Source organism: Myotis myotis, unplaced genomic scaffold (assembly GCF_014108235.1).
Source record: "Myotis myotis isolate mMyoMyo1 unplaced genomic scaffold, mMyoMyo1.p scaffold_m19_p_10, whole genome shotgun sequence".
In the NCBI taxonomy this organism is placed as follows: Eukaryota; Metazoa; Chordata; class Mammalia; order Chiroptera; family Vespertilionidae; genus Myotis; species Myotis myotis.
Window position 1 is genome coordinate 22,355,759 of NW_023416314.1, and position 17,337 is coordinate 22,373,095.

Below are 17,337 nucleotides of genomic sequence, written 5' to 3' on the forward strand. Positions count from 1 at the left end.
CCATTATAAATGGGCTTCAGTAAACAATTATGGATCCTCTTGAAACTAATGTAAAAATATAATATTTCAGTAAAAAAAAAAAGTTATGAGAAAGGACCCAATGAAAAATGTAAATTTAGACAATAGCAAAAATAATTTTTTTTAAAAAAAACCCTCACTAGATAGGAAGGAAATAAAAAACATAACAGTAGAAATAAATGAAAACTGAAAACAGGAACACAATAGAGAAAATCAGTAAAACAAACAGCTGGTAGTTGTAGGAAAAGAAATCAGTAAGATCAATAAAACTCTCGCTAGACTGATAAGGATAAAATGAAAGAAGACATAAATTGCCAACATCAGGAATGAAACTGGAGGTATTGCTACAGATCCTGTAGCATTAAAAGGATAATAACAAAATCTATGGACAGCTTTATCATATTAAATTCAACAACTTCAAAAAAATAGCTTAATGCCTTGAAACCATAAAGAATGAAAACTCAACCAAGATGAAATAGATAATCTGAATAGTCTACAATTATTAAAAAGTTTGAATTTATAATTTGAAAGTTCCTGAAAAAGAAATCTCTTGATCCAAATGATTTCACTGGAAAATTTTACCAAGTATTTAAAGAAGAATTAACACCAATTTTACACCAGCTCTTCCAAACTATAGATGAGAAGGAATCACTTTGTATCTCATTTTATGAGGCCAGTATTTCCTTGATATCAAAAATCAAAGACAATACAAAAAGGGAGAATTAAAAATCAATAACTCTCATGAACTAAGATACAAACATTCCCAATAAAATATCAATAAATTGAATCCAGTAGTTCTTTATAAAACATCTATAATATACCATGACCAAGTGGAATTTATTCTAGATATGCAAAGCTTGTTCAATATTTAAAAATCATTCAATTCTAGAGGTGAAAAATAATATGATCATATCAATTCTTGCAGGAAAAAAAACATTGAACAAAATCCAATACTCATTCATGACAAAAAATTTTCAACAAAGTAAGTATAGAAACTTACTAAACTTGATTGAGAACATCTACAAAAAATCTACAGTTAACACCTTATCCTATCTAATAAAAGAGAAACATGGTAATTAGTGTACGACCGCTACCCTTCCCATTGGCTAATCAGGGCGATATGCAAATTAACTGCCAGCCAAGATGGCGGCCGGCAGCCAGGCAGCTTGAAACTAACATGAGGCTTGCTTGCTTCAGTGACGGAGGAAACCAACGCTCCCCGCCTGCCTTGCCGGCCTCTGAGCCTGCAGTTTAAGAAACATTGTAACAAATATAGAAGCTAAACAAAACCCCAGAAATCTGCTTTCAGCCAGCTGGAATCTCAGAGCTGGAGTTATACATTGTTTCAATTATAGAACCGAAACAAACCAGATACCTGCTTCCAGGAGAGGAGGCCTCAGAGCTGGAGCCTCAGAGCTAAAGCTGGCCCAGAATAAAAAAAGAAAAAGAAAAAAAGGAGGGGTTGGGAGCTTCCGTCACCCGCCAGCCTGAAAACAGCCCTCAGCCCCTCACCCAGACTGGCCAGGCACCCCAGTGAGGACCCCCACCCTGATCCAGGACACCCTTCAGGGAAAACCAGCCGGCCCCCGCACGTGCACCAGGCCTCTATCCTATATAGTAAAAGGGTAATATGCCTCCCAGCACCGGGATCAGCAGAGCCGAGAGGCCTCCCGGCACCGGGATCAGTGTGACAGGGGGCAGCGCCCAAACCCCCTGATCAGCCTTGCTCTGTGCCTGATAGGGGGGAGCTCCCCAACCTCCTGATCGCCCTGCGGCTCTGTGTGTGACAGGGTGCAGCGCCCCAACCCCCTGATCGGCCCTGCTCTGTGTGTGACAGGGTGTGGCGCCCCAACCCCCACCCCCCTCCACGGGCCCTGCTCTGTGTGTGACGGGGTAGAGCCATAACCTCCCCTATCGGCCCTACTCTGTGCGTGACAGGGGGGAGCTCCCCAACCCCCTGATGGGCCCTGCTCTGTGCATGACGGGGGGGGGGTGGAGCTCCCCAACCCCCTGATCGACCCTGCTCTGTGCGTGACAGGGGGGAGCTCCCCAACCCCCCTGATGGGCCCTGCTCTGTGCGTGACAGTGGGTGGCGCTGCAACCTCCCCATCGACCCTACCTTGAGTGTGACAGGGGGCGGTGCCCCAACCCCCCAATCGACCCTACCCTGAGCGTGACTGAGGGTGGCATTGCAACCTCCTGATCCGCCCTGCTCTGTGCATGACAGGGGAAGGTGCCCTAACTCCCCAATTGGCCCTGCTCTGAGCCCGACCAGGGGCTGCACCTAGGGATTGGGCCTGCCCTCTGCCACCCGGGAGCAGGCCTAAGCCAGCAGGGTGTTATCTCCCGAGGGGTCCCAGACTGCGAGAGGGCACAGGCTGGGCTGAGGGACCCCCCCTTACCCCCCAAGTGCACAGATTTTTGTGCACCGGGCCTCTAGTTTAATGATAAAAGACTGAATGCTTTTCCTCTAAGACTAGGAACAAGACAAGGGTGTGTGTTCTCACCACTCTACCTCAACATAGTTTTGAAAATTCTAGCCAGCAAAATAAGGCAAGAAAAAGAAATTAAAGTCAAACAGATTGGAAAGTGAAAATTAAAATTATCTCTATTTTCACATGAAAGGATGGTCTATATAGAAAATCCCAATGAATCTACAAGAAAACTAGAACTAATAGATGAATTCAGCACAATTACAGGATTTACTATCAATAAACAAATTATTAATTCTATTTCTAGGAGATATAGGTCAAAGGGTACAGACTTTTAGCTACAAGGTGAATAAATTCTAGAGACCTAATGTATAGCCTGTGTCTACAGTTAATCATAATGTATTATATACTTGAAATTTGCTAGGAGTAAGATCTTCAGTAAGCTTTCTCAAATGTTCTCAGCACACAAATACACATACACATAGTAACTATGTGAGCTGATGGATATATTAATGAGCTTGATTATGATAACCACTTTATAATGCATATTATATCAAACAGCATGCTGTACACTTTAAATATAAACAATGCTTATTTTTCAATCAGACCTCAACAAAGCTGGGTAGTAAATAATAGAAAAAATAATTGTATTTTTATATACTAAACTTATACATGAAAAATGAAATGTAACAATGCAATGCCATTTTCAATTGTTCCAAATAAAATACTTAACTATAAATCTAACCAAATATGTTCAGGACCTTCATGCTGAACATCCCAAAATGCTGAGGGAAGAAACCAAGCAAACATGAATAATGGCAGAAATTTCTCATATTTGAGGACTAGAAGACGCTACACAGCAAAGGTGTCATCTCTTCAAATTAAACTACATGTTTAACAGGATTCCTATCTAAATCCCAGCAAGGTTTTTGTAGGCAAAGATAAGCGTTTTATAACATTTATACAGACAGTGAAAGGCCTGAGGGTAGCCAAAGCAATTTTGAGAAAGAACACCAACATGGGAAGAATCACGCTGCCTGCTGTCTATTTTATTATGTGGCTTCTATATAGCATGTAGAGTAATCTAGATGGTGTGGTATTGTCAGAGGGAGAGGCACATGGGTTAATGGAATAGAGTGGAAAGCCCAGAGGTAGAGTCATATAAATATACTCAATTTATTTTTGACAGAGGTTCAAAACCAATTCAATGAAGAAGAGCTAGCCTTTTTATCAAACAGTGCTAGAGCCATTGGATATACAAAGGCAAGAAAATGAACTTCAACCTAAACCTGACTCCTCAGATAAAAATGATCTCAAAATGGATTACAGATTTAAATGTAAAACCATAGAGTTCTTAGAAAAAAATAAGAGTCCATAAAAGGGAAAACTGATAAATTGGACTTTATCAAAATTGAAAACTTTTGCTCTGTGAAAGATTCTATTAGAGGATGAAGTAAAAATTTACAGAGTGGGAGAAAATATTTGTATACTACACATCTGAAAAAGGATGTGTATCTAGAATATATAAAGAACTAGCAAAACTCAACAGTAAAAAGCAAACTATCCAACCAGAAAATGGGCAAAATACATTAACAAACATTTCACGGAAGAAGATATATAGAGGGTGAATAGATATGTGAAAAGATGACCAATATCAGAAACCTTTAGGGAAATGTGAATTAAAAATCACAAGGTATCACCACCCAGCTATCAGAGTGGCTAAATAAAAAATAGGGATGACGTCAGACTGTGACAAGGGTGCAGAGAAAGTCTGTCACTCATGTATTGCAAAAGGTAATGGCCACTCTGGAAAAACAGTTTGGCACTTCCTTTTAAAACTCTTGGGCATTTATCCCAGAGAAATGACAATTTATGTTCCTGAAGAAATTTGCATACAAATACATGCTCAAGCAGCTTTATTTATGATAGCCCCTCTTCTCCAGTGGGCAAACGGGTGAATAATTAAACTCTAGCACAACCGTGCCTGTGGAATACCACTCAGCAATGAAAAAGAACCAACTATCGATACATACTTGGGTGGATCTCAGAAAATTAGGCTGTGAAAAAAGTAGGGCCCATGCATATAAATACTGTATGACTCCATTTATAAACATTCATGAAATAAAATTATATAGATGGACAACAGATGAATGACTTCAAAGGGTTAAGGAAGGGAATGGATCTCTTACCCCCCCTCGCCCCCCAACCCTCCCCAGCCTTCCCGCTGTAGTTTGACAGTCTGTTCGATGCTGCTCTGCCTCTGTATCTATTTTTGTTCATCAGTTTATAATGGTCTTTATTATCCATAGATGAGTGAGATCATGTGGTATTTTTCTTTCATTGACTGGCTTATGCATGCATATAAGCATAACCAATGGACATAAGACACTGGGGGGTAGGGGAGGCCGGGGGAATGTCAAGGGCGGGGGGGGATGCAGACATATGTAATACTCTTTGTAATACTTTAAGCAATAAAACAAAATTAAAAAAATAAATTAAAAAAGGAAGGGAATGGATACAAAGGGATAGTATAGAGAGCCTGTGGTATTCATGTGCTTTAATATCTTGATTGTGGGAATAGTTTAATGAAGTTAGCATGATAACATTGTGTTCAATTATACACATAGACACACAAATGAGTACATGTATAACTGATCATATCCAAATAAGGTCTGTGATTGCACCAATGTCCATGACCTGGTTTTGATAGTTATGCAAAATGTAAACACTGGGAGAGGCTGGGTGAAGCAGGCACACACTCATGAATCTATTAATATTTTGTAATAAAAGTATTTTTTTAAAAATACACGAATCAGTTTTTCTTTAATAGTCAGAAAGTTTGTATTATTCTTTGTTTAAAATATCCATATGACTAGACCAACCACAAATTTAATGAGACAAGTGTACCTAATGTCAGTTCATAGACTGAAGTTTCAGTAACTCTTTTTTTTTATTGTGTTTCTACCTTTGTTTTTTTTTATTTTTTTATTCTTTTTATTATTAGTTAAGGTATTACAAATGTGTCTTCATCCCCCCCATTAACTCCCAACCTCCCCCCCATACTCTTATTCACAAAATATAAATAAAGGAGAACTTAACACATTTTTCTCTCAAGAATTCTGTTACCCTTCATTTTGACTACCCTACTAAAGTGATGGCATGTGTAAACAGGGGAACCTGAAATTTCTGGACCTTCCTGGGTGCAAGTCCCCCAACTTTAATTTCTCTTTAAATAGAATTAAAAAAAAATAATAATAGTTAATATGTTTTGAGCACTAAACTACTCAACTACCTGCTACACAGTAGAAGGTAAGAAGAGGACTTATAAGAAATTGGAAAATATGGTCTCAGTTCATATTGTTTAAGATATAGGGGATTTACAGCAAGGAGGGACCTGGTGAGTATTATGCTAAGCAAAATAAGCCAGTCAGAGAAACACAAGTATCATATGGTCTCACTCATATGTGGAATCTAATGAACAAAATAGATCCAGAGGCACAGAAGCAGGGAACAGACTGATAAATCTCAGAGGGAAGGCGAGGGGAGGGAGAGGGAGTGGTGGTACAGGGAGAGATTAACCAGAGAATTTATATTTATATGCACTTATGCATAACCCATGGACACAGACAATAGTGCGGTGAAGGCCTTGGGGGGCAGGTGCAGGGTGGAGGGGACCAATGGGGGAAAAAGGAGACATCTGTAATACTTTCAATAATAAAGGTAATGAAAATTAATTAATTAATTAAGCCACAAAAAAGATATAGGGAAAATAATGCATAATTATGCTTTTTAAGCATTTGAATATATGTTTGGAAGACAAGAGAGAAAAATGGCAGTAGAATAAGTATTCACATATAGATACTTGGTTTAATTTGAACAATTATTGAACACATCTTGGGCACCTATAGTGTGACTGATTGGAGCTCTGGGCTTGCCAGGGAGCACGGTGTGATAGACACTATGCTAAGCACTCACAAATATCATCTCATTTAAATCTCCACGAGAACTCTGTGAGATGGCATTCTTATCCAGATTTTGAAGTTGAAGAAATTGAGAAGAGAGATGTCTAGATACTTTCCAAGGTCAGCCAACTGGAAAATGTCAGAATCCAGATTGCAACCCAGGTCATCTGATTTCTAAATTCAGGCTCTAACCACTATTCCATGCGTCTTCCCTGAAGCTTATTTTAAATTCTCCTGTTTGCTGCTCTTTTACAGGAGTCTCACTAGCTGTCCACCAGACCTCAGGGCTCTGGGCATTTGACGTCATATTTTTTCTGCTCTGCCCGCTCCCCCAACAAATCCCATGTGAAGGATGGAGCAGCATTGGAAGGGCAGGCAAAGGAGAGCTTCCTGCAGAGCTGAGCGTGAATAGTTAGGCGGGTAAGTGATGGAGGCAGATGATGAGAGAGAAGTGTGTGTGTGTGTGTGTGTGTGTGTGTGTGTGTGTGTGTGTGTTTTCCCCTCCACTGACTTAGTTATAAGGGTAAAGCTAGTTAGTAAAGTAATCGAGCCTCTTTCTCAGGTTTTAAAAACTAAAACATTTCCTTCCTTAGTGTCTAAGGCCTGAGAATATTCAAGGACAAAGGACTTTCTGGACAGATTCCTCTATTCTTCCATACACCCTGGGGGCTTGATCGAGGCTTGCTTCTAAGCACGACTACCACTTCCTTCCAGTTATCTATTGCTGTGAAATGAACTACCTGCAAATGATAGCACACATTGCACATGGTTGTCTCCCAGGGTTCTGTGGGCTGCCTGGGCTGAGCTGAGCTGGTCTCACTCGGGGGCTCTCACACAGTTGAGGTCAGTGGCTGTGTCTGGAGTCATTGGAAGGCTTCCTCCCTGGAGCCTAAATTTGAGTGGCTGGAAAGCCTGGGGCAGCCTGTGCTTGTCTGCATGGAGCCTCCCCACCCAGCTAGCATGGGGTTCCTCACAGCGTGGTGGTCTCAGGGTAATTAGTGGTCGTGCACTGGGGCTGGCTTGTACCAACATGTCAGAGCTGATTCTGTGTGTTTCTTTCCAACCCTGCATTCAGTGTTGTCGCTTTGGTAGCTGGAAATTGGCCGTAGTGGAAGGGAGTATTTTTACCATGAAAACGGACAAATACTGCAAATCGGGGTTTTTCTCTTCTTTCCCCGCCCCCCACCCCCAGACAGCCAGGTTGCCAGCACATGAATTTATATGGTGGTTGGCTCCCAGCCCAGAATGAGTGAGCCAAGACAACCCAAGAGGAAGCAGCAAAGCTTCTTAGAACCTAGCCATGGGAGTCCCCAAATGTCACTTTCTTCTTATTCCATTGGTCAAACAAGTCCCTAAAGCTAGCCCTAATTCAAGAGGAGGAGAGTTATCATCCATGTCCCATGGAAGAGTAGCAAGTAAATTGTGTAACATAGGACCTGGTACAGAGTAGGCACTCAGTAAGTACTTGGTGAATGAATGAATGAGTCAAGTCACGTAAACACTAATCCATATATCCTTAAATCGCTTTTAAGTATAACACTTTCTGTGAAGTTTTATTTCAACATCAGAGAGGCCAATGAATTTTAAGTCCTCAAAAAACCTAAATCTAAAAATTCCTTGATATAGATCTACTCACCCTCTGCCTGCAGGTATTCACAGATCTGATCTGTGTATTCAAGCCCTCCCTGCTTATCTACTTGACTGCTGCTGTACACATGACAATTGCTGAATGCTTGTGTTATAGATGTTTTTATACTATTTATATTTGCTTTGCTTCCCTGAGTAAACGGCAAATTCCTTAAGAGAGTCCTCATGTAGCTTCTTTGCCACTCCTCCTTCCTACCATGCCGAAAACAGGTCATTATACATGTACATACACACGAATGCTTACAAGATATATGATGGTTAGAGATTATAAGCCTTAAAAGGGAAGGAAGTAAAAATTCTTAATTGCTATGTTTCAGAGCCTTCCCTAAATGTTCTAATTGAACCCTTACGCTTGTCCAGTGAAGTAGGCATTATTATTTCCACTTCACAGGTCAGGAAAACGTGTCTCAGGAAGGTTCAGCAGTCTGGTCAAGGCTACATAGAAGTGGAGGGGCTTGGATTCAAATGCAGACCCGCATGGCTCTAAGGCCTGAGCTTTATGCACCCCCCCTCACCTACCCCCGTTCTCTCTGCCTCCCTCCTTGAAGGACCTACAAGAGTCATAAAAATGCTGATGTTTCTAAACCCCAAGAGGGGAACAGGTGTTTCAAGTTCTGCTCTTGTTTAAAAAAATGTCCTTTAAAAGCTTGGGAAGATAAGAAGTTTAAAATGCGTCAGGAAGGAAGTGAGCCTGGTATCAGGGAGGTCAGCTAGAAGGTTATTGCAGTGGCTAAGGCAAAGGGCATTAGTAGGTTGGACCAAGGGGGTGGGAGTGGAGTGGAGCGATGTGAAAATTTTTGCGGGATATTAAGAAGACAGAATCACAGGCTAGTGGATGATCGGTTTGTGCAGGTGCCGATCACTCACTGGAGAATCATCTGGCTGCACCAGGATGGCAAGGCTAAAGAGAGGAGGCCTGTGTGGGAGGTTTCTATAATCCTAGAAGAAGATGATAAGGGCTTGTCAAACTAGGAAAATAGCCATGGAACTGAAAGAATGCATGAATTTGAAAGATTAGATGGAGGCAGAATCTGTTGGATGTGTTGTCAAACTGGATGTGGGAATGTGAGGACAAAGGAGAGGTCAAGGGTGAAGTCCAGAAATCTGTTATGGACAACCAGATGCTTTTCACTGAGCCAGAGACACAAAAGGGGGAGCAGATTTCAGGTAAGGATAAACTCTGGATGCGCCAAGGGAGAGGTGAACGTGTCAGCAGGTGCTGTCAACCAATATGCAATTGCATTTATAACAAAACATCCTTATCTTATCTAATGAGATTCTTGCTCCCTTCAGAGGTTAAAAATGGACATACCACCAGCCAGTGTGGCTCAATGGGTGAGCATCAACCTATAACCAGGAGGTCATGGTTCGATTCCTGGTCAGGCCACATGCCCGGGTTGCAGGCTCAGTCCCCAGTGGGGGGCATGCGGGAAGCAGAATGTTGATGATTCTCACAATTGATGTTTCTAACTCTCTCCCTCTCCCTTCCTCTCTAAAATCAATATATCAATATATGTGTGTATATATACTTATATTTAAAAAGGAACATATCAAATATTATGTGTAGTAGGGTTGTGTGTCAGGTAATAAAAGGCTTTTGCAAGTCTCAATGTTTTCACTTCACGGTGGTTCAACTCTCTCCAAAAGCCATTTATCACCCTGTAGGTGCCTCCATCATAACCAAGATGTCTTTATTGAGCCTCCAAAGCTAATAAGAGATGTCTGATTCAATCAGGGACAGTGACTCATGTAACCCATTGAAAGTGCTGCAGGGAGACTTCAGTGGTTCCTCAGGTCACAGGTCCGCCTGCACACACACACACACACACACACACACACACACACACCCCAAAACTCATGCTCATTTTCTTAGAAGCCAAGACAGGCGCAAAGATGTGTTTGCACGCTTCTGCGCCCCCCCCCCCCCCCAAGCAGGACAGCCATTGTTTACACAGGTGCCTGCATGTCAGGGCAGGAAGCGGGCCCCTTTGTCTCCTCCACTCTGAGGAAGATGGAGCATTCACCTCGGTGAGTGAGCAAATAAAGGCTCTTGGGAGAGCTGCTGCCTTCCTGCGCATCAGCTTTTGTCATGAGATCCTACAGGAGTTCTACCCAAACACAAAGCCAGTCCTTAGGAAGGCAAAGGGGGTAGAGAGTCCCAACCCGAAGCAAACCACCTGTAGGCGCTTCCCCAATGTGCCTGTTACACAACTCTCAGCACAGGCGCCGAAACCAAGCTCGGATTAGAGTTCCCTGCCCACGGTGAGCACCCCTACTTTCGCGCCCAGCTGCGTGGGGTGCTCCTCATCCAGCTCAGAGCCCGCCGGCCCCCCCGGGTGATACCAGGTGGCTGGGAACCCACTGGCCTCCTCACCCAATCCCAAGTCCCTGACCTGACTCCACCTTTACCCAGAGATGCCCCCAAAATAAAGCTTTCTTGGGTGAAAACCCACGAAATCAGAGCTTGCTTACCTGAGAGAAGGTCCTGGCGACCAGCAGCAGAAAAAACAAGTCCTCACAGAAGTGACAGGGACTCACAGGACGAATCTGTTGGTTTCAAAAGAAGAAAGGTGACTTCATCCCCGGTGCCCTGGAGTTGAAAAGAGCAACGAGTGCTCCCTGGCTGAGCCAACTCTGCCTCATCGGCGATGACTCCATCCAAATTATGCAGCCGCTGCCCAGACATGCTCACGCTCCAGAAGGTAAATCTCTGGAATCTGACTAGCCCTGTTTTCAAAGAGCTTCAGCAAGTCCTGAAGCACCAATCACCTTGCCCAGCACCAGGGACAGAAAAAACAAACACTATTTCCCTGCACCATATCATTGTCTCCCAAGAATCCCCCTGTCTGGAAAACAGCTCCTAGGGAAAGAAAACAGGTATTTAAATTCCTGAGGGGTAAAAATTTTGCAGAAAGGAGGGTAGAGAAAAGAAGCAAATATATTTCAGTCAGGATGAGGGGCATTAAGAAGCTGGAAATAGCCCAGTCAGCGCCGCTCAGTGGTTGAGCATCAATCGATGAACCAGGAGGTTACAGCTCCACTCCCAGTCAGGGCATATGCCTGGGTTGCGGGCTCGATTCCCAGTGTGGGGTGTGCAGGAAGCAGCCGATCAATGATTCTCTCTCACCATGGATATTTCTATCTCTTCCTCTCCCTTCCTCTCTGAAATCAATTTTTAAAAAACGTTTTTCTTAAAGAAGCTGGAAATAGTCACCTTGCTAAAAAGTTTCCAGAGCTGGTGGAAGCATACAAAGGTGACAAATAAGTGACAGTTTGGACTTGGCAGAGGGGAAGGTATTCAGTTAAGCAAAAGGATGAGTCACTTTACAGAAAGTGCAATAGCCTTTCTAATGAAGGCAGCGAATTTCTATTTTCTTTTTACTGAATGTGGTGTCACTCAACCAAATTGTCACCTTAACATATCAGCTCAAAACATGCTCACATTCCACCAAGAAGACTTGGGAAAGGGGGTGTTTAAGTAAGGAATTTTCTCTTTTGTATGTTAAAGGTGAGGCTGGACAATTTAATTTGTAACATGGGATTCAAGGTCACGTCAAGCTATCCGGTAGGCCAGGCACCTCTCCTTGATGCCATGTGCTTGGGCTAACCTTTGGACAGGACTTCTGACTGTGGTGCTAAGGCAAGGAATGGCAATGGTGTGACCTCTGTTGGAAGTGGGGCAGAAGGTTGAGCATGCTTGCCCAGAGCCCTTTCCCTCTCACCCCTACTTCAGGAGACTGTCAGGGGACTTTGGGTCACTAGGCATGTGTTCAATTTCTTGCTAAGCTATTTCGAGGCTTTGGAATCTTCCTGTGTCAAGCTTCACTCCAGAGAGAGTAAAATAAGAAAAAATCTCTTTCTTTTTAGATAGAGATATTCAGGCCCAATATTAAAAAGGCTTTTTTGAACTCAGAGACTTAAGAAATATCAACATGGCAGCCTGGCCAGGTAGCTCAGTTGGTTGAAGCATTGTCCCGATATGCCAAGATTGTGGGTTCAGTCCCTGGTCAGAGCACATACAAGAATCAACCAATGAATAAGTGGAAGAACAAATCAATGTTTCTCTCTCTCAAAATTAATTAATTAATTAAAATATTTTTTTAATTAAAAAAAGTCAACATGGCTTATAAAAGGAACCTGTAAGTCTTCTGGTCAGGGTGTAAATAACAAGAAACGTAGAAGAGAAGCTGAGTTTTATCAATGGTAAGATGAATAAAAGGACAGGAGTCATTTTTATGCATTTCATCATAGTCTCCTCAAAGCCTAGTACACAAAGCAGCACACAGTCGGCACTCAGTAGGTAGAAAGTAAATAGTGCCAGACAGCCCCATTCCAGTTGCAGATTTCTAGAAGAGATCTGTTGCGTCACCATCTGGTAGACAAGGCAAGTGCAGAGAGCATGAGCCAGGGGTCTTAACGGAATGCAAGAGGAACTTGCATGTGTTTTGCCCCAGCCCCCAGGTTCATTGCCAAAGTTAGAATAGAGCAAAGAAAGCCAATTTCTTCTGGACCCGGAAGCCTCCTTTGTCCACTCTGTTCCCCTTACACAGCAGCTAGATTCCAGGATCTTTCCCCAGGGCCAGGACTCTAATGGGAAATTTGCCAACTATCCCAATGTTTGTTCTCAACAGTCTATCATACAATTTTCAGACTTAGAGATGTGTTGAAAAACTTTTACAATTAACATGCATATACTCACCTCGTAGTTCCTTCAGTTGACATTTTACTGTATTTTCTTTACCACATATTGATTCTCTGTCTATTCTTCTATCCATCTAGTAACTCATTTAATTAATTTTGTTATTGTGTTCCAAAGTAAGTTGTAGATATTGATTTCTCCCAAATGTTATTAATCAGAGTTCAATATTTATTTAGAAATATTTTTTCCAGTGCTCTCATATCATTTCCCCCTCCTACCAGCAATGCATAAGAGTTTTAGTTGTTTTATATCCTTCTGATGACAATTGGTATAGTAGTTATTTCAACACCACTTGTTGAAAAAACTTCCTTTCCCAGTGGGTTGCTTTGACATCCTTGTTGAAAGTAAATGTGTAAATGTGGATCTATTTCTTGGTTCTTTACTCTGTTCTATCAATTTGTTTGTTGATTATGTGGGGGTGGGGGGGATGGACTTGTATCAGTACCACACTGTCTTGATTACTGTAGTTTTAGGGTAAACCTTGAAGTCAAGTAGTATAAGTCTATAATCTTGACTTCTTTTTTCAAGACTTCTTCAATATTCTAAGTTCTTTGCATTTCTAGAGAAATTTTAGAACCAGCATGCTAATTTTGATGAAAAAGCATAGAATTATTATTAGGATTGTACTAAAATCATAAATCAACTTGGCAATTGCCATCTTAACGACACTGAATCTTTCAATCAATTAACTTGGTAAATCTCTCCATTTATTTACATCTTTAATTTCTCTCAGCATTGTTTTGTTGATTTTCTCTTTGTCGTTGATTTTCAGCACTTTGATTACGATATGCCTAAGTATTTTTATTTTGTTTCTTTTTTATATTAATCTTTCTTGGTGTTTATTAAGGTTTTGGAGTCTGGACTCTTTTACCAAATTTATGAACTTTTCATCCATTACTTATTCGATTATGTTTCTGTGTCATCCTTTCTCTCCTCTCCTCCTGGGACTCTAATTATAATACATAGACCTTTTGGTATTAATGCAAATATCTTTTGGATCATTTCTGCTAATGTACTAATTCATTGACTTTTCCTTCTTTCATCTCCGTTGTGCTTCTTAAGAACATCCATTGAATTTCTATTTCAGCTATTTATTTTTTAGTTTCTGTATCTGGCCCATTGTCCTTGCTCTGAAGTCTGCCTAACATTTGACCTTTCAGTTTTAATGCTGTTTTTCAATTCTGACTTCAGAATTTGAGACCACCCTCAACCAGAAATTGCTGCAAACCTGTGCATTGCAGGTCAGGTGGCCTGCTTGGCGGGTGTGGAACCCAGGTGACTGGGGCATAAATATCTATCACCGGCCCATTTCTCCTATCTCTCCATCTTGTCCCAGGGGAACTGATCAGCAACACAGCACTGAGCCTAGTTTTGTTTACCCAGGTGGCACAATAGAAGCTCCCAGGAGGTTGTAAAATACCTATTCTTAGGCCCTGCCCCAGAACAGTTAACTTAGAAAGGGGGGTGGCGGTGGTGGTGGTGATGTTCAAGCATTGTTATTTTTGTCAGAGTGCCCCAGGGACTTGGAGTATGACCCAGGGTGAGAAATATCAGTGAGGCAACTTGATGGCCCATCCCCCTGGGCTGTGGGTGGATCTGAAATGTCCCTTCCTGCTACTGGTAAAGGCAGCATAGAGGAAAGTGCCAGGCATTACAATAAAATAGGCTACGGTTGAATCCCTGCTTTCCATTTACTGGTTGTGTGACATTGGCTAAGTTACTGAATATCTCTGGCATTTCATTTAGCTAACAGTAAAAGAGGCAAAATAAGAGAACCTACAAGACTCAAGGAGACGCCATATATAAAGCAACTGTCACACAGTGAGTACCTACTAGCCATTCTCTCCTTCCCTCCCTAGCATGCCCCCTCCCCGCACCCCCAACACCCACCCTACCTCCTCGTGCCGAGTCAGCTACCCGCAGCTTGGTTTTGTGCTTGTTCTCCTTGGTCTGCCCATGACCATGACATCAGTCTGGATTTGCAGCCCTGGACCCTGGATCTGACATTTTGATCTCAGCTTCTGAACTTGATCTGGCTCTTCTCTCCTGCCATGCAGGTTTTGGGCCCAGTTTCCATCACCTGTTTCTGTTGCTCAGCTCTAAGCCCCAGTGGGCCAGTTTCTAAAAGTAACTGGCCCCCTGTTGCTCCAGCTCCAGCTGAGTTTTAGCACCAGGAGGGGGTGGGGCTAATTTTAGACTTGTCCTGAACTAACATCTGAGAAAAGGCAAGGCCAGGCAAGTCCAATCTGTCTTCTTCATATCTGGGATGGAGTTTACAGAGAAAGGTTGGGGAGATTTTGCCACAGGGTTTGTGTTTCTGTATCAAGCCAGACACCTTATATGGAAACATGATACAGGAAACCATCTGCCTCAAAATCTATTTGGATTTGAGCCTCGGGTGTTGTGCTGAGTGGGAGTAATAACAATGTAAATTGGAATTTTTGATATGCTCATACTTGTTCTCAGCTGAGATGGGTTGTTAGCTAGCATCAGGGACAGGACCAGGCAGGTGTGAGCAGGGCCCTGGGCCTGCGACCCTGCAGGGAAGAGGCTAATGAAGAGAAAAGATAGAATAGGTTATTGATTTGTTTGTGTTTTAGAGAAGCTGAGAGGAAATAAGATGAAGCAATGCCGTGACTGAAAGCCCTAACTGAGGGAAGCAGGGATGGCACAGCAGCTCCTAGAAGAAGCCTGGCCCAGAGGAGGGGTTGAATGACTGTTGGTTGCAGGAGTGTGGAACAAAAGGCCTCTACGGTGGGGAAGAAGAGATGTGTTGGGCTGCCCTGTGAGTATCTTGTGCTTTGGCAGGAAGAGCAACCAGCTCACAGCAAATTGGGCATCAACAGGCTGTCCAGGGACCCACAACATCAGAAGAAGTGTGTGACCTCTGGGTAGAAGGAAATTAGCACTTATGTGGTCAGGCCTCCAAAGAAGGCCTGGACTTACAGGATGAAGAGATAAACAAGGCAAGGAGGAATAGTGAAAAGAGTAGAGGCTGTGGAGTGAGTCAAACTAGTTTCCCCATTCCACCACTTAATGCTGTGTGATCTTATGCAAAGTACGCAACTACTCTGAGCCACAGTTTCTCCATATATTTATTCAACATTCACTAACATATGTTTATTAAAGATTCACCAACAGTTTATTGAGCATCCATTTTATGTGCCAGACACTGGATACTGTAGTGAACAGACAAGTTTCTTGCCCATGTGGACAAAAAAGGGGCCACATACTAAACCTGATGAGCTCAGGGGAGGCTTGCTGGGTGATCCTTACAAACTCAGACATCGGATGGTCTGAAATTAAACTTCCTCACTAAAGGTGAGTCATGGTTGGGTAGTCATGTTAGCCTGATATCTTCCTTCACAAAGGTCAGTGTTTACCTTAACTGAACCTGTCTATTGTCTTTTTTGCATCTACACTAACAGATGACATACCTTTGCAATGTCAGAGTAATCCCCTTTTGCCAAATCCTTCAGGGCACCATCTCCCACCAGATCATGAGATCTCAGAACCTCTCCTTGTTATCTGGCTACCCCACATATTATCTCTTTGTGCTGTAAATGTGCGCTGTAACTATCCTATGCCCAACGATGTAAAGGAAATATGTGTCTATTCATTTTGCTTTTAATCTCAGAGATGTTCCTGCTTTGCTTTCTTCTGCCTCCCTAATCTACAATCGAGGGATTTCACACAGCCGCCTTACGTCTTCCTTTGATTCTAATGTATAAAATAAGGTGCAAAACTGCCATTTACCGGAGCATTTTCTCAATCCGTTGAAATTTTGCTTCCCAGCAATTGTAGTCAGTTTGGCTCAAATGAACTCATAAAAATTCTCTACAGTTTTGGATATAGAGGAGGAGGCAAGAGAAAGGAATAAGATAAAGGCAGATGATGGGTGAAGAAAGTCAACAGAATGAAAGGATGGAGGGCTATTTGGATAGGAAAAGAGCCTGGAGGATATCACTGGAACTGAGCGCTGAATGGTGAGGAGCAAGCTCTGCGGAAGACACTCTAGGCCAGCGGTTCTCAACCTGTGGGTCGCGACCCCTTTGGGGGTCGAACGACCCTTTCACAGGGGTGGCCTAAGACCATCGGAAAGCACATATATAATTACACATTGTTTTTGTGATTAATCACTGTGCTTTAATTATGTTCAATTTGTAACAATGAAAATACATCCTGCATATCAGATATTTACATTATGATTCCTAACAGTAGCAAATGACAAATATGAAGTAGCAACGAAAATAATTTTATGGTTGGGGGTCACCACAACATGAGGAACTGTATTAAAGGGTCGCGGCGTTAGGAAGGTTGAGAGCCACTGCTCTAGGAGAGGTAACAGCAAGCGCAAAGACCCCCACATAGCAAAGACTTGACAGGTTTGAAGATCAGAAAGGTGGCCAGTGTGGATGAAGGACAGTGAGACAGAAGGAGATGGACTGAGGTGAAAGAAGAGAGGAGGCAGGAGTGCACAGGGCCTCGAAGGAGCCTGAATTTCGTAGGATGGGGTAACTCCCATCTCTTGGAGTGTGAGGAAGGCTGGGCAGGAGCTGCTCCTGAGAACTATGAAGGA

The 17,337-nt window shown here is 42.5% G+C and overlaps 1 protein-coding gene across 6 annotated transcripts in view; it reads right to left on the reverse strand.

The window, feature by feature from the left end:
- Positions 1–14,672, reverse strand: part of AMOTL1 (angiomotin like 1) — a 150,577-nt gene extending 135,905 nt beyond the window's left edge. For 3 of the 6 annotated variants that reach the window (XM_036324654.1, XM_036324653.1, XM_036324659.1), the window contains exon 1: positions 10,532–10,688. The gene's annotated coding sequence lies outside the window, so the exon portion shown is untranslated. Of the gene's footprint in view, positions 1–10,531; positions 10,689–14,653 lie in introns of those variants that run through there. The other 3 variants (XM_036324649.1, XM_036324648.1, XM_036324650.1) reach the window with 3 other exon arrangements.
- Between the last annotated feature and the right edge of the window lie 2,665 nt (positions 14,673–17,337).